This window comes from Mytilus galloprovincialis, chromosome 7, assembly GCF_965363235.1.
Source record: "Mytilus galloprovincialis chromosome 7, xbMytGall1.hap1.1, whole genome shotgun sequence".
In the NCBI taxonomy this organism is placed as follows: domain Eukaryota; kingdom Metazoa; phylum Mollusca; class Bivalvia; order Mytilida; family Mytilidae; genus Mytilus; species Mytilus galloprovincialis.
Window position 1 is genome coordinate 17,225,248 of NC_134844.1, and position 23,362 is coordinate 17,248,609.

At 31.5% G+C, this 23,362-nt stretch overlaps 1 long non-coding RNA gene across 1 annotated transcript; it reads right to left on the reverse strand.

The window, feature by feature from the left end:
- Nucleotides 1-1,065: 1,065 nt before the first annotated feature.
- On the reverse strand, nt 1,066-2,415 carry LOC143084424 (uncharacterized). The gene is made up of 3 exons (XR_012981069.1): nt 2,227-2,415; nt 1,612-1,674; nt 1,066-1,257 (listed from the first exon to the last, which is right to left on the reverse strand). It is a non-coding gene; the product is annotated as an uncharacterized LOC143084424 (long non-coding RNA).
- Between the last annotated feature and the right edge of the window lie 20,947 nt (nt 2,416-23,362).

Sequence of the window (23,362 nt, forward strand, 5' to 3'; positions counted from 1 at the left end):
ATTAAAATTGTGCAATAAAAGACATGTTCTAAAAAAGACCAAGACCATCCCCGTCCTGAAAATAGACTGTCTCACATGATTTTTTAGTTTTATGGAATTGAAAAATTTCACATAAACTTAAAATTGGTTAAAGTTCCTAAAACTCCTAACAGAAGACAGATTCAGAGACATATTCTTCTTGTTTGTAGTAAGAACCTTAAAAGTTTAAAGTTTGTCAGAGCTTTCAAAGATATTTTCACACTTTTATCCTTATATATATATATATATAGTTTTGTTCATTTTGGTAAGATTTTTTCCCTTTAGATTTTCTCCTTTTTAATAATTTTTCCCTTTTCTCTGTTTATTTCAAAGTTATATAAATTACTATTGTTGCAATACACATGCTGCACTTTTTATCTTGTGGTCAGTGATAAACAGCTGGACACTGGTATCAACAGGTGATTGACATATTAGCCCCTCCTAAATGCCTATAAATTTAGATTAATTACCATGTGCCTTTATTTACATAATTTCATTATCAACTTACTCCCTGTTGTGATATGATAATGATTTTTGGATTTTTACAAACTGTGCAGAATAATAGTTACTTTAAAATTATGTGATAAAAAAAATATCTTAAAAAAATCACTGTTAAGCTGTAGTGCTACCTTAATGAACGTTTTATCATGTTTTCCAGCGAAGTTGTTAACAATGTCTGATTGCCATTATTTTGGTGATCTTGATGAAACAAAAATTACTCAAATGGATAGTCTATAAGTATATTTACGTTATTTTATATCAATGTATATAAAAACAGCTTTATTTTCGAAATCAAATCAACAGTTATTGCTGTTTTGTTAAGGCACTATCCGTGTTTGTATTCACTGATTTGTAGTTCAGATAATATTCAAGAAAGTCTAGAAAAGTTGTAACGACATTTCTAGTTTGATTTCAGCAGTACACATTAAATTGCATTAACAAATATCAAATAAGTCCTAAAAATTTTGAATCATGATCATCGTATTAATTCATATACATGTACCTGGTATCATCAAAACAGCTGATTTTTTTTTTGGTAACACACAGAACAAGGCACCTCCTTGTTGTCCAAACTCTCAGACCATCCTGATGGCTTCATTGTTGAACTAAGTTGGTATTCAACTCCATGTATCTGGTCATTTTTAAATGATTGATGCTGTCCATTCTCTGGATCATTAGGGAGACATAAATAATTCACACCACCTCCCCTATATGAATAGTAAGTTCCACCGACTTGACCTGAACAGGAAAAATGTGTTCAAACATTATTACATATAACCTTGAGAATATTAATTAAAAAAAAGATATGGTATCATTTAAATGGGATAACTATCCATCAACGATAGGATGGTCCAATCAAAGAAAAGTGTTTATACAAACTTACATTTAGTCGTATTGACTTTCTTTATAAATTCGTCAAAAAGTATATCTATCCGTGTACATGCATGAGCGAACAAACAAATCTATAGTTTCACTGATGATGATATTTCAGTAAACAAAATTACTGAAAAGAAAATAAAGTTTATTAATTTTACTTAAAAGTTCAGGGTTGCTATACTTGATAAAGTTAGCTTATACAATTATTTCTATTACCTGTATATACTAGATCAACACCTTTTGGACAACTTTTCCCTCCCCATCGTATATAGGTCACTCCTAAAGATAAATACAAAAGAAAAGGTAAAAGTATTCCTGTTGATATTTTGCCACTTTAAAAGGAGTTATCGAAATTTAAAATTAGGATGATAAAAAAGAGGGGCGAAAGATACCAGATGCATTTAAAATCACAGATCGAAAACAAACTGACAAACAATAATACACATGGCACCACATATTTGTCAACCAATCAAATAAACACCCTATTTATAAATTCAACATAGTTGTACATGACATATACATTCCATATCATCACAATTGTTTAAAACTTATGGCACATTTTTTTTAACTCAAAGCATGTTAAATTGAAAACTCGATATAGTTATCATTTCATTATTTACATTTGTAAGTTGTCGTCCACTCTTTAAATAACACTAAACAGATACATTTAAAAAAAAAAAGAAGATGTGGTATGATTGTCAATGAGACAACTCTCCAAAATAGATCGAAATTCAACATTTTAAATCTTTACAAACACGTATTAAGTGTTTTGTTTTGTGTTGAACATTCGCCTTTTCTTGACGTATGAAGATAATGTTTCATCATATTTACCAGTGACTGATCTGATGCCGACAGGTCATAGTCCTTACATCCATGGTTGTGCACAACCAGCATAACCGTCGCCAGCACAGTTGTCACATTAGCAAAAAACATGTTGATTCTGCTGATGATATAAATATATAGAATTGTTTTTAATCTTACAAAATTTTATGTACAGAAAATCATGGATTGGTTGGTTAAGAGTTCACAAAAAATGTAGAACAAATTTAGTGTTTATTTGTAAAACAATATGTTAATTTGATAAAGTTTGCGATTTAGACTTTTTTTCAGTTAATTTTATTGGCTTTTTGCGAACGATAGTGTAACTCGCTATTGCTTTTGTTTTAAAACTAAAACTCTTCTGTATTAACAAAACAAAAATATCTGACGAAACACATCGAAAACACAGTCATCGTTTTGTTTGTTCAATGATGAACTTTCGGTGATCATTTGAATAAATCATGTATTTTTAACTTCATCTTGTGAACCTCTGAGGAATATCATGTAAAGCAGTTCTTTCCTGCCTTTTACACCATACCGCTGATATCGTACCTGAGATGTAGTTTTGAGTTTAAATAGTTATTACTTCTTTAAACTAAAAGTACTGCAACAGTTTTTAACATACCTTTCCTTCTGGTCCGCTTTGAAATGATCAGACAATATATCTAGCAATCCACCAAATATGTTGTTATATAACGTATATAACCTTATCTTTTGTAAAAGAATGATGAGACATTTGTGTGACCATTTTTCGTGTTTTGACAAAATTGGCGGGATTAAATATATGTAATACGCATATCAAATATTCAGTATAAAAATATTGATATTGGGTTGATTTCAATTGAAACAATGTTTCACCAGAGACCCTATGACATAGACGTTAAAATTTACTGGTAACCGTACGGCTTTCAATACAGATCAAAATACATACCGCATCGTAACCTTTAAATGGCTCAGAAATGACATAAGTAAAACAATTCACCCGATAAAGTTAACAGCATACTTTATGTCAAAACCAATGACCAAAAAAAAAACAACTATGATATACAGTAACAAACCACAAACCTGGGACAGTGCTGTTACAGTTCAACATTAAAACGAACTATAAAAATCAGTTGAACAAGGCTTAACTCACCAGATGGATACAAAAACATTTATCTAAGAAAAAGACAGAGTGGACGTGGCCGGGTACTTGTATATCCCAACAACAAAAAGACACTAAGTACTGATCTGATAGTACTCGAAGTTGCTGACAGCTAGTTTAAAACAACTAATAAACTAATAAAGATAATCATGCATGTTAGACTAAATAAACAGTCAGTACACAGCCAACATCCAATGGATTTAGTGTAAAGATGTCATAAACAGTCAGAGAAAAAACATGACCTTTTGCAATGCAAAGATACAAGTATCGACAGATTTTAGATCCATAAATGTGTTTATGTATATAACAATAATATTTATAATTTCCTGATAACAAAATCAATATTAAATATTACCAATAAAAAATATATATCCAATGATCAATTTACAGTGTTGAATTGGTAATCTTTTACAATAAGTTGATTTAAAGGATCGAAGTGTAATCAGGATCGTTTCTAAATTTCCGTAACAAACATTTCCGTAAAAATGATGATGTGCTTTGCCGTTTGAAATAAGTTTTTTTACAGGTACAATTAAACTATAAAACCAAATATGTATATCTATGGAAGAAATTAGTAACGATTTTAAGTAATTTGTGGGAACGAAAACCTTGGCTTAATAACTTACAAGTGATACATAGATTACATTCGTTAAAATAAAAAACGACACAACAGACACGGGAATAGCGAACTAGTTGTGAAGCCGGAGTGCCCGGAGAAAACCACCGACCTTCGATAGGAAAACTGTCAATTCTAGTCAATTAAGAATGGAGACGAGTGCACCCGTACGAGCGGGGTTCGAACTCACAACTTCAGTGTTGATTGAATAGTGATATCAGTAATTACTACTAGGGAAAATCAACAATATGGAACGAAAAATCTTCATGCCATATTTGGCCAAAAGTAAACCTTCTCTTTTGATAGAGATTATTTTAAGCTAACAGACACTGAGACAAAATATAAAGTTACAAAAATACTGAAATTCAAAATGGAAAATCCATAAGCACATGTCACAATCAAAAGGTCAAACACATCAAACGTTTGGATAAAGCCATTTTGAAATTTTATAAATTATGAAGTCAATGCCATATTTGACCTAAAGAGAACCTTCTCTTTAATACAGAATATTTTCGGTTAACAAACACTAAGAAAAAAGTAAATTAAAAAAAAAAAAAACGAATTCCTTAAATTCTAAATAGAAAGTCCCTAAGTAAATGGCAAAATCAAAGGCTCAAACACATTACACGAATAGATGACAACTGTCATATTTCGGACTCGGTTCAGGCGTTTTCTTATTTAGAAAATGGTGGATTCAACCTGGTACGCTATTGTTAATTGATCAAATGTCATCGCTTTGATTACTGTATTTTTCCTTATTTGTTAAGTGTTGTCAACTCTTAGTTTCCTTTTTTGTCATATCACCTTTAGAACAACTGTTTAAAACTAGGTTGTTTCTCTACTTGCACATATTTCTTTGACCTTGAAGTATTTGAATTTTGATTTTACATCTATAATTGATTGGTCTGGTCTGATGCTGACAGAATATAGTTCTTACATACAGTAAACATGATAGTAGTTGCGGATACATGTGATATTTTGGACGAATTCTAATTATGCAGATAACATCAAAGACAGCTTTAGAAAATCCCAAGATTTCTTATAAATGAAGAAAGTCAATGCAAACCTTTTTAACTCGCAAACATCATTTTTGATATTAGACTTTTTGGCTTGTCCCTTCTATATTTATGGTCATAGCTCACTTCTTTCAATGCAATTCTATAAGGTCTTAATTAAACGAATGCATTTTTATTTAGCGGTCAGCTGAGGCCCGACTCCGGGTGCGGGATTTTCTCACTACGTTGAATACCCATTGGTGGCATACGGCTGTTGTCTTATCTTTGGTCGGGTTGTTGTGTTTTTGCCGTAATCTCCATTTCCATTCTTAATTTCATGTTATAGAAACGAAGATGGTTCATATTGGACATATCAAATTATATTTTATATTTTCGTATTCAGATGCAGCTCAATGAGTGCCTTTATGTATGTAACCATTACCTTAACCCCAACCAACTTTGTGTCTTAATACGAAAATATAAAATATAATAGAAACAACCTACACTTATACATTCCTTCATTTTCTTTGTTGCCATATTGAATTTCTTTTCGTAGTGATAACGATTATAACAGAATGAGGACTGCTGTTCACCTATTTTTGATTGACATTTTACCTACAATGTCTGTTTGTTTTGTTTACACATTGTTGGGAATTCATATTATAATAATATGCTACTGATTTAAATAGCTATTACACCACACAATGTTAAATCGTGTTAACCAAATAAGGAATATGACTGTTGTTTTACATTCGCAAGATGTGTTTGAGCTTTTGATTTTGTCATTTGATTAGGAACTTTACTTTTTCAACTTTCCTTTGATTTCGTTTTATTTGTTTGTTACTTTACTTTTCGATTGAGTGACAAGTTTACAAATCGATGAACATGTGTACAATAAACACATACACTTGGCGAAAACCGTTCTTGGATTTATCTTAAAATCATCAAATCTTCAACTACCAATGCGTAGAATTGTCATTAAAATTTAAAATACAAATGTATGTTGTTGATACATAAATCATCGATTTAATGGAGTACAATGTTAATAAAAGAGAGACGAAAAATACCAGAGGGACAGTCGAACTCATAAATCGAAAATTAACTGACAACGCCATGGTTAAAAATGAAAAAAAAAGCCAAACAGACAAACACTAGTACACATGACACAACATAGAAAACTAAAGAATAAGCAACACGAACCCTAACACGAAAGCTTCTTTTGATTTGTGTACGACCATCATAATAAAAAAATCAAAATACCATAAAACTATCAAAATAACGAGACATCATTGTTGCAAAACGTAACACGTAGGTTTACATACGTTTTTCGTTACAAATGCCGATAAAGATGGGTTATAACATTAAGCCCTATGATTGTCTTCCGTGAATTAAACATGAATCAACAACATATCAAAAAAGAAAAAAAAAAGCTTTTAATTCATAAATAAAATTTGTAAATTTTGAGACAAATATATTAACTAGTTCGTCAGTTTAATAATACAATATTTGCCATTTCAATGTAGCAATTTTCGAACGTTCATATTGAGTATTTATCACCAAGTTATAAGATAATCCGGAGCTTTAATTTTCTTGATAGAGATTGCTGCTCACAAGAAAACTATCATCAAAGAGCTCCAATGGGTGAAGTAAAACTAATCACTTCACCAATGGTATAGCCGCCATAACGAATCGGTTGATCGTTATGGAGTTTATGTCACATAGATGAGAATCATTTTTCCTCAAATGTGCCCTACCGAATAAGAATATTTACATGGTTTCACCTACACTTTGTGGGGTACATGTTGTCTCTCGTTTTCTCTGTTGTCTTTTGTGTTCTGTTGTTTGTGCTTTTGTCTCTTATCTTGTATTTTGCCATTGCGTCGGTTACCTTTATCTTATGAATGTGCATGTCATTTCGTAATAGAGGGCTGGAGAAATCAAAGGGACAGTCAAATTCATCGATCGAAAATAAGGTTGCGATGACGACCATATTTGTTTCAGGATAGGTACGATATATAATTTTCTTTGGAATTTTATCAACTCGTCGATGTAGACAAAATCAGAGATTTTAGTCTCTGATGCATGATTTTTTATTATTAATTGTTTTTGGCTTATAACTAGCTGTCAGTAACTGCGAGTACTCTCAAATCGTATTTTTTTTTTTGTAATTTTATATTAATATGGATCTTGTCTTTATACCAGCTTTGATTATTTGGATTATCTACTAATTTTCACTTCTTCGTACTACGTTTGTATGAACATCAAGATTATTTTCCTCAAATTTGTACAGGGAAGTTTTACCTAGCTCTAATTGTATAGTTTTATTGTTGATATTCACCCCAATTTGTATCTAGTGTTAGATTATGTATTAATATGACAGAACTTTCTTTGTATTCCTAATTATTGGAAGAATTTTATACATATAAGGAGTATACCAAAAACGACAAAGTTATTTTTCATTTAACTGTATATATTATTAAAACCAGTTTTTTTTCAAAAGTGATTATTTTCGAAGGGTTAAATATTTCGCGATGGTGTCTTGCCATGGATTTGTTTGGACTTGTTTGTTTGCTTTTTTGCCTTCAATGTTTGTCCCTAATATTTTATTAACTGTGCATTCAGGTATCGCAGATAAAATTTATTCGTTCATAGTGTGTTAATTTACGTTTTATGATTGAGTTAAGCCTTCCAATTGATATTTTATCGTGTGTTTTTCTATGTTGTGATGTTATGCTATTGTTTCAGAGAAAGGGAGAAGGTTTGGTACCATTAAAACGTTTAATCCCGCTGCAAATGATTGCACTTGTCCTAAGTCAGGAATCTGATCTACAGTAGTTGTCGTTTGTTTATGTAATTTATACGTGTTTCTCGTTTCTCGTTTTTGATATAAATTAGACCGTGGGTTTTCCCGTTTGAATGGTTTTACACTAGTAATTTTTGGGCCCTTTATAGCTTGTTGTTCGGTGAGAGCCAAGGCTCCGTGTCGAAGGCCGTACATTGACCAATAATGGTTTACTTTTATAAATTGTTATTTGGATGGAGAGTTGTCTCATTGGCACTCACACCACATCTTCCTATATCTATAAAATCATAATTGTCTTTATTATGCATCACATACTCTCCGTGATGACTCTATAAATAAACTTTTGCCATTTATTCAAATACCGTTGATAAATCACCACATTCTCACGAAGTTTTATTCACTACAACTTCCGAAACCTAATGCTTTGAACACCCAATCTACTATCCCTTCCGAAGAACCTGAAATCAACCTGGTTTTCAGTTGGTGTCTGTTGCCTAGTCTTTAGTTTTCGATGTTTTAAATACTGTTGTTCGTTCATAATCTGTGTTTGGAGTTTTTTGTTGTTGTTTTATTTGCTATAACGAAATCAATTTATTTAATACGTACGAATTTAAATGTTCCTTTAGTAACTTGCGACTTTCGTTTACAAAATAAGTCATGCTGGTGCTCATTATGAAAAGACGATTATACAGGACACACAAACACATGCAACAAACATTCGACATTTATAATTCTAAATTTGTACATGTTAAAATGAATCTGGAATATTGCAGTTTTATTTAAGATCCAAATCATAAACTTTCTTTGTTTTTGAACACTTTTATTGCGTCGGATATCTACGTTTACATCATGAAGCGTGAAAAGATCCATTCTTGTAAAGTTCAGCTGAGCATTTATCCTGCAAAAATACACAAAAATGCTCATACGTATCATCATTTATGGTGGTCTTTTTCAAAGATAGAGGTTTGCTACTTACAAAGAAGCTACAAGACCAACAGATGAAATTAAGTCATCCATTCAATTATTTTACAGACGCCATCATCAATTGGCTGACCGTTATACCCTCTTATAGGATAAAAAAGGAGAGGCAATTTTGTAAATGTCAAAAATGTCCTTACAATTGTTCACGGATTTCATATTCCTCCGTAAATAAGGTAAACCGAAACCGCTCGTAAACCGTTTCCGACAACAGGTCACAATTTGTAAGATACTCGCAATAATCCGTACAAATATCAATTGAAGAGGAATTCACATAGCAAATCGTTACAAAACAAACAAAACAATTCTTACAAAGAACAAGACACTCATAACAGAACTGTCAGTTTTCGCAGTTACTTAATAACATCTTCTACAAATGATGTAGCTTAGACTAAGAATATGAATGTTGCCGCTTTTCCTGCAGATTTTTTTTTTTGTTTTTGCATTTTGGTTTAATATCATTGATGTATATCATATACTAGTATATCACATCCATCGTTTGTATCAGTGTAGGACAGATTTATCGTGTTTTACTACAACAGAGGTATAAAAGGTCTTAATATGTCTTTTTCTGTTAGTTATGAATAAATCTTATTGACGGATATCATGTATATCCAATCTATCTTTTGTATCAGTGTAAGACAGTTTGATCTTTTTTCGCTACAAAAGAGGTAAACAAAATGTCTTATGTCTTTTTTCTGTTGTTTATGAATAAATGAATTGTGTGGCTTTGTATTGATTTCAGATTTGTTTTATTTTCTACAAATTATATATATAATAAAATTGAGAAAGGAAATGGGGAATTTGTCAAAGCGACAACAACCCGACCATAGAGCAGACAACAGCCGAAGGCCACCAATGGGTCTTCAATGTAGCGATAAAATCCCGCACCCGTAGGTGTCCTTCAGCTGGCCCCTAAAACAATATGTATACTAGTACAGTGATAATGGACGTCATACTAAACTCCGAATTATACACAAGAAACTAAAATTAAAAATCATACAAGACTAACAAAGGCCAGAGGCTCCTGACTTGGGACAGGCGCAACATTGCGGCGGGGTTAAACATGTTTATGAGATCTAAATATATATCGTATAAAAAAGAAGATGTGGTATGAATGCCAATGTGATAACTCTCCACAAGAGACCAAATGACACAGAAATTAACAACTAATGGTCACAGTACGGCCTTCTTTTGTGCTTATATTGTTTAAAAATATTTTTTTTCATGTTTCGCAATGACTACTTATACATAGAAAATGTATATATAATAAAAAGAGAATTGGAAAATGGAAATACAGTGTATCAATAGACAAAGATATTATATGATTATATGAATCTTATCTCTAGATAGACCTTACTAGACGTTAATTCTGACATCACCAACTGAATAAAAAAAATGAAAAGAAAGAACATTTCTAATAAACAATAAGAAAACCCTTAAAATGAATTAAAAGTAGAAAAAAATCAATAATAACCTTCAATGGGTTCTGTCCTACACTTCACTCCAACAGTCCCTAGATACCTTATCGTCCCACTTTCCCATTCAAAACTACACTCCTGTAAATCGTTGGCATCCGGAGGACATGTAATGTCGTCTATCCACATTTGTCCATATAAATGGGGGATGTCATAATTTTTCGTCACCTCTCCATACCTATATAATGTTTGGTTGAACTTGGTTCATAAAATGTTTATTGACATGATATTTAAAAACAATTCAGTTTTTTTTTTTTTTCAATTTGCAATTCTAAATTACATGGAATTTTAAATATATCTTTTACAGGTGATACAATATACCAGAGGCTGCAAACATTTCATGATTGATTCTCTTGAAGTAGGATTTCTGCTTACAAGGACGCTATGTAACTTAGAGTGATAACTAATTAATTTGGAATCATCATTTCGATAGTTTAAGGACGGTTTCGCAAGCTGTTTTACCTTAATAGAATATATGCTTAACCTGCATGAGCAACACGCCCTGGTTTTACATGTGGAACCAAAACGACTAACCTTCCAGATCACCTACGTACTTTTTTTTGACATTGGTAATTATGAGTTTTGAATGTCTCTTTGGTATCTTTCGCCTCTTTCTTTATATGTTTTATTGGCATTTTTTATAGTATATTCCATCTGCGAACGTCTGATCTCAAATCAACAACTCTATTCAGTAATATTATCACGTATCGAAACGATATAAAACTAATGTACCATGAAGTATAACCTTTTACAACGCGGGGTTCCTACTTGCGAAAGGTATATTATCAAATTCGTGCCATCCTCGAAAAATACACCAAACATCCATCATACTGTTTTGCCCGCTCAACTGACAGGTATTTTAGCACCAATATAGCAATAAAATTATTGTAATACTCACTTATATCCCATCATTCTACAAAACACGCCTGCTTTCGGATTTCCAATCGAAGAGTCTGCCAAAGGTCCCCAAATGTTGTTGTGAAAAAGTTCAACTCGTCCTTCGTTTTCTTTATTCGTCCCTGCTAGTCGTACACTCACCTCTGGATTAATACCTTAGTGGAAATTTTATGAAAACAAGTAGTTATTACAATTGTGTTCTTTGATAAATATTTTTTACAAAGATATTGAAACGTTTACTGAAACATGGATTCTATAATTGCAGTTTGTTTAACATTTGAAACAAGAAAAAGTCCATTTTTTATATCAGTATTTTTTTGGTTTCTTTTATAAATCAGACTTTTATTTTATTTGAGCATATACATATTCTTATGAGATGCTTTCAATAGAATCCATGATTCAGTAAACGTATCAATATCTATGTAAAAAAATAAATACATATATTTAACACAAGTTAGTGAAAATGTAAGAAAACAAACGTCAGCTTGAGTGATCGGAACATTATTTCTATAAATGAAGTAAATATTACACTCACATTCCTTGCTCTGGCGTCACAGTGTATAATCTAATTATTATATTTTTTTCTATTTTTCGTGAACCTTTTTTGTGGTGATTAAAATTGTTTAAATAAAGGTGTCCGCACAGATAAGCATTTCAGCAGGTAAAATTGTATTAAACTCCATAGCAATAAGGTAAACATAATTATGTTTTCATACTACGCATGCGTGTTTCCTCTACACTTACTTATTTCCGTATCGGTCCAACATCTTATAGCCAATGTCATAGACGTTCCCAGATCACATCCACATGATGTTGCATCACATCGTTCTCCCAGTCTGTATGCCTACATTCATGAAAATGCATTGCGTTCTCGGGGCATGAGATGTTTTGTAAGTACTCTCTCGTCATGTCCAATGAACTATTCGAGAGGTAAATATATTCTTTCCTATAACTCATACCACCAAATCTGTTATAGATAATGCATATTTAAGGTTTTTCTTGTCGTAGAACACCCCGAGGTGTGTTCTACGACAAGAAAAACCTTAAAATATGCATTATCTGACTTATATACCGTCAAAAAATATTAATTTTATAAAGATTTGTAAAATTTAGTATCCTATTTTACCGACAACACTAAAGTGGGATATTCCTTTCTAATGCGTTCAGGTTTTAATACGCCCTGTGGCTCATTCAGAATGTGAAATAAAACTCACTAAATAATTTAGATATAAACCTTTTAAAAATTATTATCCATACACAATAAAAATATTACTGTAACTGCATGAAGTAAGACACAAGTGTATTGTTTACAATGTACCATCCGATAACGGTGTATGACAAATACAAGACACATTGTAAGTTATTTATTGTACCACTTAGCTTATGGAAAAGGGGGAGGGGGTATGTGTTTTTACTATTTGTTATGTTATTTCTATCGCGGAAAAGTGGTTATTTTTTTTAACAATTTTACTTGAATCGAATGAAAAATTCAGGAAGATTGTCTTTTGAATAGAAATACATTTTATTAAAAGATAATCAGGATATAATTATATACCCTCCGCACCCGACCCTTTCGTGAGTTACGTTAATGTTATTCAATAGAATATAAGATTATCTTATTAGTTGATCATTTGATAGAGTAAAAGGTATACATAAATTTAAAAAATTTAAGAACTGACACGAAGACGAATATAAATACATGTAGGTCACAGTATGATTTCCTATTCAGTGTGTATCGTTCTAAAAATGCATGAAATATTTGCCACTGGACGTTAACAAAGCAACCAAAAAATCAATCAACCTATTCAGTTTGACCCAATAAGATTTTCAAAATCTTACACACGAATATGTTAAGTCTTCATTAAAATTCATCTGACATATATATATATGATAATGTTTCTTTATTGTAGCGATAAATTAACAAAACTCCACGTTATTGTTTCTTAAATTAAAATGCGGGACTACAATGACGGTTTCTTTTACACCTATCATCGATTGAACTTTAAAAAATAAATTTCCAAATCGGCAACAAAAAACTATTAGACGAATAAAGTTTTGAAGTAAATCATAGATTGCATGTTTATCAAGGACAATAATGACCTCACACAGGTCATTATTTTATGCCTTGGAGCATATATCATTGAAACATGGTATCGTCCAGGTTGATTCTGAAAAAGAATGACCTGTCATTCTGAAAGAAAATAACTCCATATAGGTATATAAAGAGAGGATAAAAAAAAATGCAATGACGAATTGTTTAAGTTTTTTTACGGTTTTTGGCACAAATCATATCAAAGTGTACAAAACCCTACAGACTTTTACTCAAAATATGGAATGTTTTATGTTAAAGAGGTCTGTTATTCAGTTTGACAGCTTCAGACAATCTAATTGTTGAACTTTTCTAACTGCTTTAATTTATATCTGAACATTCATGCCCCATTTCTTTTTGGTGTGTATGCAATAAAAAGATATGAATGTGGTAGGCATATGAAACAAATTTGCAAACTGTCCACACTAGGTTACTGTTTCTTTAGCCAAGAAAATCAAAGGACAATGACTGTGTTCCCGGACTTATAGCCTTATATCCCCTTTTTCAGTAAATAATTGGCTTTCGAGTGAAATTTACATTTTAAACATAACTTGATTCCTAGTTCAGATCCAAGAAAGCCTCTCATTTCTCGATTAAATCAAATATATAAACAATATAGTGTTAACAGGTTTATCGTATTTTTCCAACTGTTTCGTGCCGAATACATAAAAAAAACAAGTTGATACTTTCAAAATCTTGATCTTATAGCAGCTAAACTTGTGCTTCAAATATAGTAAATTGTCAACATGAATCAAGAATTATTTTCCATCCCATAACAAGGCTTTTTTTTGTGATAACAAGTGACATTACAGGAAATCAATATTGCTCGATATATCACGAGATATCACTGTGTTTTTGTAGGTAGTAGGGTAAATATATCCCATGTTATTTTATCATTACGTTTATGTACCTGAAACCAAGTGTTTGACAAAGTGCATTGACTTCGGACGGCCCGTTACTTCCGTTGAAGCACACAAATCCCCAGTGGCCATTGCAGAAAACTTCCACAACTCCTTCGTGTAAGTTCTTGAGATCCATGCCTGGTATTTTCACTGTCAATCGAACTGGTACATCTGGAACTAAAGTCAGTACATGTGATTTTTAAAGCATTTTCCATTATATTTCACAACTACAAAAAACTTAATATAGTTCTGAAACATTTTCTACATGAACATTAAAAATAATACATGAAATAGAATTAAACCTTACTTTTTTTAAACCAATTTCGACTATTGAGATGGGTTACAAGAAACGATTTGGCCCCTTCAGTATACATAAAGAAATTTTAATGTTTAGCATATCCCACAACTTGATCGGATTTTTTTTTTTATTTTGCCTTAACTGTGTTTCGTTAAAATGTACCGAATGATGCTAATTTAATTGAAGATAACTATAACTGAACTTATAAGATCATACTTACGCACTTGATATTATACAGATATAGTCTTTCATTATACGAGGGATAGCTATTGTTCGCTTGCGAAACGGCAGACAATTGAAATGTGGAAAGTGAAGTCTTTTATTTTCCAACACAACTAATCTTCTTTCATATTGAAAATAAGCAAATGAAGGATGTTTGACATTCAAGTCTTACCAACATTTGGCCATCTTTGTTGTATAGAACATAGCCAGCGGGTTAAGAGCAAATACAAATTCAATGAATTATAGAAAAAATTAAAACAAATAAAAGAGTTGAATATTACTTGTAATAGTTTAAGCTGAGAATGAAAACGGGGAATGCATCAAAGGGACAACAATCCGACCAAAGGGCAGAACACCACCGAAGGCCACCGATTGGTCTTTAATACAGTGAGAAATCCCGCACCCGGAAACGTGCGTAAAGTTTAACAATAATGTCATATACAAATATATAAAATACTGTTAGATGTATAACAATGTAGATGAGAGATAAAAAAAAACATATACTAACCATGCTGACATTTACTTAATTTTAATTATGATGGATAGTTGTCTAATTGACAATCATACCACATCCTCTCATTTTTATAAGATATTGCACTATTACATACTTTCTATAGGTTGTAATCTACACGTTACTCCAACCAAAAACATACAATCGGTCTTCGGGTCCGGCCAGAAGCACTGACTTATATCTGTAGCATTCGGAGAGCATCGGAGTCCTAATATACACATACGATGTCGATTTCTTCTTGAAGTTAGAAAAAATTCAAACACAGGCTTGTCATCTATTAATCGATTACGTGGTACTCCTCCATACCTGTATAGACAAACTGGTTTTTTTTAATTTTACGAAATGGCAGATTTGGGTTTAAAAAATAAATAAATGAGTTATTGTTCGATTGCCAGTGAGACAATTCTCCACCAATGACAAACTGATGCATATCAATGTATATGTTAGCAACTAAAGGTTACAGTCGGGCGAAAATAAACACTGCATAACAAGCTTTAATATAACCCCGACATTTGAAAACAACGTAAATTAATTCAAACGAGAAACCAACACCCTGATTTATATACAACTAATTACAACAAGGGAAACCAACAAACTGATTAACATGTTACTGATTTTATAAAGACACATACCAATTAGGGCCATACTTTCTCCAAAAATGTTACAGCGGTGTAATACCGCAACATGTATAAGATCACACTATTAAAATCAGTTTAAATAGCTTGACACATGAGAACGATACAAAGCGCAAAACCAAATAAACAAAAATACTAAAATCACAATCTACCGATCTGAGAACCTAAGACTTGCTGAAAGTGTCACACAACTTCAAAAACGCCATATATCAAAAACAAACTATCAATCAGTACAAATCCAATGGATTTATAGTAATGATGTCATATAAAATATAGAAAAATAACTTTGTGCAATGCCAAACAAATAAGTATCGAGCGAATGTAGAACCGTAGGACTTTATAAATGTTTAACAGTACCTGTTAAATAATGCATTAATGTATTGATAAGAAAATCAATGTTGATACTGGTTGAAGTCGAATTTTCAACTGAGCATGAATATTAGTAGTAAACATAGAAGAAAACAAAAGCAATTACTAGTATATTTCTACACATTTGAGATCTTTCTTATATTTGATAATTCACATCTGATTGACACCGTTTGATAGATATACCTTATCACAATATTTCTAAAGACCATATTTTACTGTACAAAAAATGGTGGTTAAAACTTTGAAATGGTCTTGATGACAATTGATGTTTGTGAAGTTATGTAATCCAGAATAAATAAAGGAGACTGTCAACCCTTTTATTTATTTTATCTTATTACAAAGGAAAAGCATAGGGGATTTGCGTTTTAATAAATCTTGCCTTTCTTGTATGATGAATGGGGTTATTTTGGATTTCAGTTTTTGCTGTGAATACCAAGATCCTAAGTGAGACATTCCAAATAATTATATTTTTCATTTAAAACAATGTTGTTTCAGGATTTGTCTGTTGAAACTAAAACGTATGTGTCATGAAAGAGGATAACTTAGTTTCTATGTTGTGTCATGGGTACTATTGATTGTCTGTTTTTCCTTTTCATTTTTAGCCATGGCTTTGTCAGTTATTTTCGATTTATGAGTTTGACTGTCCTTCTTTTATCTTTCGTCCCTCTTTTATTTGTATCCTTGTGTATCTTCAAAAGTCAGAAACCCGTATACTAATTGACATCGTACTTTTTTTATGCGCATCTGATTCCATGACAGGTTTAATTCATTCAGATATCGATAAATAACCAGTTTAAGACATTGAACTTTTAATCTATTTTTAGACATACCGTGTTGGTTTTTCTCATTGTACCGATCCCTATGATTGCTTCTATCCACTTTATTTGAATAATAGGTATTTTTTTGTTATTATTTCAAAGACCGCAACTCCGTTCACGACGACAGGCGGCGTTGAAAAATACTCATTTGTTTTAGCAAACATCAAGAGCATGAATTAGTCACAAAGAAAGATGTCAAGATGATTGTATTACAATTATATTTGGTTTATACTACCACGAATTATATTAAATGGTATACATACGGATATCCAAGTGATCAACACACCAAGGATGCCTCTATTGTACTGAAGCCCCGGAAGTCAAACCGATTCCATTTGTTTTGTTGGAGAACTTCAACAAGTCCTTCCCCTTCCTGTGTATATGACTCCAGTCTCGTGGTGGTTAATACTGATTCTTAAATTCATATAACTATCATTGTAGGAAATGTTATTATCTGATGTCCTTTCTTTATACGTTGAGGAAATACATGAAGATATGGCAGTTTTTGATAATTGAATTATATTTGTTAATAAAAGAGTGAAATATCTTCCCCAAATCCGATGTTTAGGTTTAACTTACGGACAAATCAAATCGAAAATTGCGATAAAAACATAAAGGAAATCTGAATGCTGACTGCAATTTTCTTGACTATTTCGTCTCCATGAGTGTTGATCACAATATATAGCCTGAACTGGCTCTATTGATGCTGTGAATGTTGATCCCATTTAATTACTTGTAAGTGTTGTGTTTTGGGGGAAAATCTGAAATACTGTTACTGCTAGACTCGTCAGTAATGCTTGACGTAAATAAAATGCCCAATCCGAAGAGATATAACTCAGTCGACCTACACTTTATTATCTCAGAGAAGGTTTCATACAGTAAAGTATAAATTTTAAAATTTGTATTCATCACAAAATCTCGGCAACTAGATATTGATTGAAAACAAAAGTTTATCAATCAATATTTTCAAAGAAGCTAGCACATGTATGTATACAAGAAATGGCTAATGGTCGATTCCTCATTTTGGAATCTTAATTTTCAATTATTCAAAGTTACTGCTTCACGCCTTTCATTTATTTTATTTTTGTTCCCTAACAAGGAACTAACATCTGATTGGAAGTATATTTTTTAATAACATATAAAAACGATTTGCTTTATCCTTTATATGGAAATATGCTGTTGTGTTTTGTGTGCTATTGTCTGTCTTTATATAAAAAAGAAGATGTGGTATAAATGCCAATGAGACAACTCTTCACTCGAGACCAAATCACACACACATTTACAACTTTATGTCACCATATGGCTTTCAACAATGAGCAAAGCCCGACTACATACTTACATTTGTAGCTTAAAAAGGTCCCGAAATGACAAACATAAAACAATTCAAACGAGAAAACTAACGGTCTATTTGTCTTTTTTGGGGGCAACAGCGTTATAAGTTTGGCTTGTGAGTTTGAGTGTTCCTCTGGTAAATTTAGTTCTTCTTTTCTGCGTGCACGTTTTACCTAGATAAACATCATTGATTGGTCCTACATTGAATGTTAACACTAATCTTATGACATTACATTGTTGATGAGTTTTTATAACTATCAGTTTGATTGTTATTATTGTTGCCTATTAATATATTAGCCTGCAGACAGTATTTCGTACTAGTAAATTTTTATAAATTCAATGTGTTATTTTCATATACATTTATTTTTATATACAACTAATATTGAATAATTGACTTTTCTATAGATTCTTAAAGAACAACTGTTGATAAATATATCTGAGATTTCAATACATATGGCATTACATATTGATTTGGTCTGCCAAAGGACTTAAATGAGACTGTTATGGTAAAGATTGTAGCTGATAAAGCAAAATTCATTGTTTTTTTTTATTGTTTTAATGTGTACTGTTTTACAAAATGATTTATTTTTTCTTGAATTAAGCAAAAAAATAAAGCATTGCTTTTTAGCAATACAATAAGTTCTATTCCATTTATGGAGGCTCGCGGGTACAAAAAATTCAGCAAAAAATTAAACATTTGTTTTTTCAATATAAATTTTATTTATTACACTATTAGTTATTACTTTATAAAATGATACAAACATCACCCAGACAAATCGATTTGGTTTGGCCACAAATGTTTATATCATTGAAAACGCTCTAAATTATCTCCCTTTGGTGCAAAAATGTAATTTTTTGACGTTCAAATTGAATATCTTTTTTTACTCATCGGTGACCTATATTTTTATTACTGTTTCCAAACAAGCTGTACATAAACTAAATAATTGTAAAATTTAAGCGATTTCTGTAATTAAGTTCTTTTTTTATTTCGATATTACTAAAATTTCTCCTATTAGTTTAACTGAAAACAAGGACAGTAACAAAAATGAATGCTTCTTTCGGAGGCAGATTGTGGGCTTAAATGAACGGTGACCCCATATCTTTATTTCATATTTCTATTAGGTAAACACAATGTATAATCATAGAAAAAAATGCAAAATCCTATTTTAGAAAAAAAAGTTGCTTTAGACCCGCGAGCCCCCTTAATTGACCTGAGCCGACTAGCATTGCCCAAAAAATTAACAAGTAAGCAGTACATAACGCTGTTACATCTAGCAATATAACAACTGTCACCAAAAGTGAAACACGTGGGGATCGTATCAACTTAAACCGAAGCCATAGTTTTTGCGTCGACAGGATTAGCATTTCCTATTATGCATTCTTCAGATGCCATACAAATCCACAACGATTCGAAATGTCTATACAGAATTGGTTACAGAGATACATTTAGGGATAAAAAAAACTGGTATGTGATAAAAAGTCGAAGACCAGGTAAAACATGTTATTATGTGTATTGCTGAGCTGGCCATTTCCTTAATCCAACCGAATATTTGCTTTCTTCACTTGCGTTCATTGTGATTTTTGCAGATGTTATGTTATCTATCCTCTCCCACTGGCAGATAATGAAAAAATATTAACACAGAAGACACGATTTATTATTCGAATACAAAATTCAAAACTGAAAATGATAATTCCATACATAATATATATTTAATGAACGTAGCAATTGAAAGTGAAACGTCTTACTATATTGTTAAAGTATTTTTGTCTTGCACATCATACTTTCCAAATTTCCATAATAAAAAATCATGAACGACTCTGTAAATTTGTCTTCAACTTATTTATTTCTTATTATCTTTTTTTAAATTAATATGATTTAAACATAAACCTTCTGAATCAATATTACTTTAATAATATATTCTCTTTTTCATTCTAAATTGTTATATGTGATATCAAATATTCGGTTTTTCTTGTTACATTTATTTTTAAATATTAGTATTCATAGCAGATCTTACGTTTCAATATTTTAGTTATCCATGTCACATTCTATGATTGTTCAGACAAAACTTTAAAGGATATACAATATTTTGATATCAGACTGATTACTGAGCGACCTTTTTATACCAGTTATCCAAATGAAGATATTTCTTATTTCTTTCTATTCACCATATCTGCCTTTACTACCTTGAAGATGCACCATCAGAACCAAATTTAAACCAAAAGGTTCAATCACCTAACTCCGTTCCGGAACTATTTTCCTTTTCTCTATCTATCAAGAGTAGTATGCGGATCGGAACTAGAAATGCATGTGAGTTTGTTCAGTCACATGTTCAAAGTGGAGAAGTGTGTAAACCGGTTTGGGGCTGTTGTTGTATGTCTTCAGATTGTATTTGAATGAAAATTAGCAGATTCAAGATAACGAGTTTATCTTTGTCGTTATAATAAGTTAGCTTAGTATTGATAACGAGTTAGCTCGGTCGAGAAAGTACACAATGACACTAACCTACTGCCGTTCAAATGTCCTTGTTAAATCAACAGTTTTCAATTTCAATGATATTGTGAATTACACGTTTTATTGCAACTTAATAGGTATAAGAAGATGTGGTATGAGTGCCAATAAGAAAAACGCTCCATCCAAGTCACAATTTGTAAAATGAACCATTATAGGTCAAAGAACGATCTTCAACGAGGTTATTTTGTATTACTACTGTGTTTAGTATTATTGTTTTTGACCTGAACACAACAACCTATGTGATATACTAAAAGCTTCTAGTAAGTCTCTGACGATCAAATTATGTAAAAGTTGCCAGGAATATTCGATCTAATATAGTATCATAACTTTATATGTCATTGTATTATACTATTGTTCTCTGCTGTCTAGTATGTTTTATATTATGTTTTATATGTTGTCAACTTTGCCAATGCATGTCTATGCTTTTACTATAAAGATTCATTCATTTAGCTTCCAATTTATCTTAATTATGTTTATACATTAAAAAAATCACCTGAAAATTAGGTTCTGAATCACTGCGAACCTTACATCTAAGAATAATTTGATTGTTTTCTCCTATTCCATAATTACTATAGTAAGGCGGTAGAAACTCTAATCCAGGTACACTTGTTACATCTGAATAAAACACATTTTGAAAATCAAAAATTTTCAGTAGAATGAAAGCATTTACATCACTCATGATGGAAAGTTTATGGTAGAATTTGTCACATATTTTAGTTTTTATCGTGCATTTCATTCATTTTATTTTACACAAAACTGTAAGGTCTTTCATACATTTTTGAAAACTAACCGTTATCAATTTTTAAAGATTTTCTTTAGGGCAAGTTTGTTTGAAAAATAATTGAAAAAAACCAAACACACCTACTTTGTTTTGACGCATAATCATGATAATTATTCGTTCTTTTATATTGGCGGGTCATGAAACCTTTTGAAAATGAAGCAAAACCGATATTGTATATATTAAAACAATTTTGACGACATCGTTTTACTTTGTTTCTTGTTCGTATACATGATGAATTTTCTTGCATGTGTTTTTTTCATCTGAGAAACCAGACAATATATAAAAGTCATACGAAAAGTGTGACTATTGCAAAAAAAGTGTATCTAGTGCTTGAACCAATGCATGCATTTATCGTAAACTTAGTCTTCTGTGTACGATTTTATCATTGTTTACCTTTGCCAACAATCAACAAATTATCATGAATATTCAGGTAATAGATTAGGTCGATGACGGAGCTATGTTTAAGTTTGTTGATTTTCTCTGCCAATTAGGTTTTCAACTTTGTACTTGCGTAATTGCGATCCCCCGATTTTTACGAGAAAGGTCACGCTGAGATAGTTGCATACGAAAACATGTCGGAATTTGCTGGTTGCAGCAAACAATTTAGAAAAGTGAATTTTTATTCTTATTTCGACAAATCAGAGATTTTTTTTCAGAAAAAAAGGATATGTACAAAAAAATTATGAAGAAAACTAATCATTAAGTTATAAAAAAAAAAGTGACATCTTTTTTTTTAATTTGAAGTTTCGTATGACTTATAATTCACATGTACTTCCGATGGTTTAAAATTAAGCTGTAGACATGCTTAAGGAGATTTCAAAGATAATGATAAAAATACAGTCCAAACGTTGAACCTGAGAATTATATATACTTACCATGTGTTTCAGGGCGTCAATAAACATCATAGCCTTCATAACCCATATAAGCCTTGGTGTGGTGCCCAGCGCCTTGCAATAAGAATATGTATAACCATTGAATCGTGTAGCCCACTATAAACTCTTAAAAATATATAGTTATGTCTATTAAAGTAGGACTTCACTAGAGAAAAAGTAACTATCTTTAATAATTTGAATATTTGAACTGTCTATCTAAATAGTGATCATCTCAAATTGGCATTAATTTCACTTGCATTAAAACTGTATTGTTTACATTAAAGTGTTGATTACACATGTTTATATACTAATTCGCCTATCTAACAACTCGTAAATTAACATCCTTTCAAATGCTTGAATTTATTTTCCAATTGTGTATGTAAGATATGTTTTTATGACTGATATTTTTATGTATGAAAATCGGATGCAGATGTTCGCTGCTCTTGAAATATTTCATGTGCAATTAAAATTATACCATTAAGTTTGCTTTTTATGCAATGTTCTTGTTATCATTATGTAACCACAGTCATTCAGACCCCTGAAAAAACTCTGACCGAACTCTTGGTAACCATCCTGATGTAAATGTGACACCCGTCTTGTTTCCCACGTAATTACTAACTCAGTTTATATTGGTAGGTCACTTTTGAGGCAAAATAACGGAATTGTGGCTAGGACGATTGGAACATGTCCGTCGTTATCTATGAGTTACATATTCAATAACGGTCAACCAATTCGTAATGGCGTCAATACAATTTGTGAAGAGATAATTTCAATTTCGCATTTTGAAATGTTGGTTGGTGGATTTCTTGTGAGTAGCAACTAACTATCAAGAAACTCATTAAAGTATATTCAATCTGTGAATATAGTATCAACAGGGAGATATGTAGGCACTTTTA